Source organism: Arachis duranensis, unplaced genomic scaffold (genome assembly GCF_000817695.3).
Source record: "Arachis duranensis cultivar V14167 unplaced genomic scaffold, aradu.V14167.gnm2.J7QH unplaced_Scaffold_53191, whole genome shotgun sequence".
NCBI lineage: Eukaryota > Viridiplantae > Streptophyta > Magnoliopsida > Fabales > Fabaceae > Arachis > Arachis duranensis.
Window position 1 is genome coordinate 18,568 of NW_026264949.1, and position 659 is coordinate 19,226.

Here is a 659-nt window from a genome sequence, read left to right on the forward strand (position 1 = left end):
GCGTCTTCTTCTTGAAGGACCAACAATGTCCTTAAGCTCCTCTATGTCCCTTCCTTGCCTTTGTTGCTCCTCCCTCATTGCACTTTGGTCTTCTCTAATTTCATGGAGAATGATGGAGTGCTCTTGATGTTCCACCCTTAATTGTTCCACATTGTAACTCAAATCTTCTAGGGAAGTGTTGAGTTGTACCCAATAGTTGTTGGGAGAAAAGTGCATCCCTTGAGGCATCTCAGGGATTTCTTGATAATGAGCTTCCTCATACATCTCTTGAGATCCGTGGAGGGTCTCTCTTGTTTGCTCCATCCTCTTATTGGTGATGGGCTTATCCTCTTCAATGAGGATGTCTCCTTCTATGATAACTCCAGCTGAGTAACATAGATGGCAAATAAGATGAGGAAAAGCTAGCCTTGCCGTGGTGGAGGACTTTTCGTATATTTTGTAGAATTCAAAAGAGATAACTTCATTAACTTCTACTTCCTCTCCAATCATGATGCTATGAACCATGATGGCCCGATCAACAGTAACTTCGGATCGATTTCTAGTAGGGATGATGGAGCGTTGGATGAACTCCAACCATCCTCTAGCTACAGGCTTGAGGTCCGGTCTTCTCAGTTAAACTGGCTTGCCTTTGGAGTCTCTTTTCCATTGAGCTCCTTCCA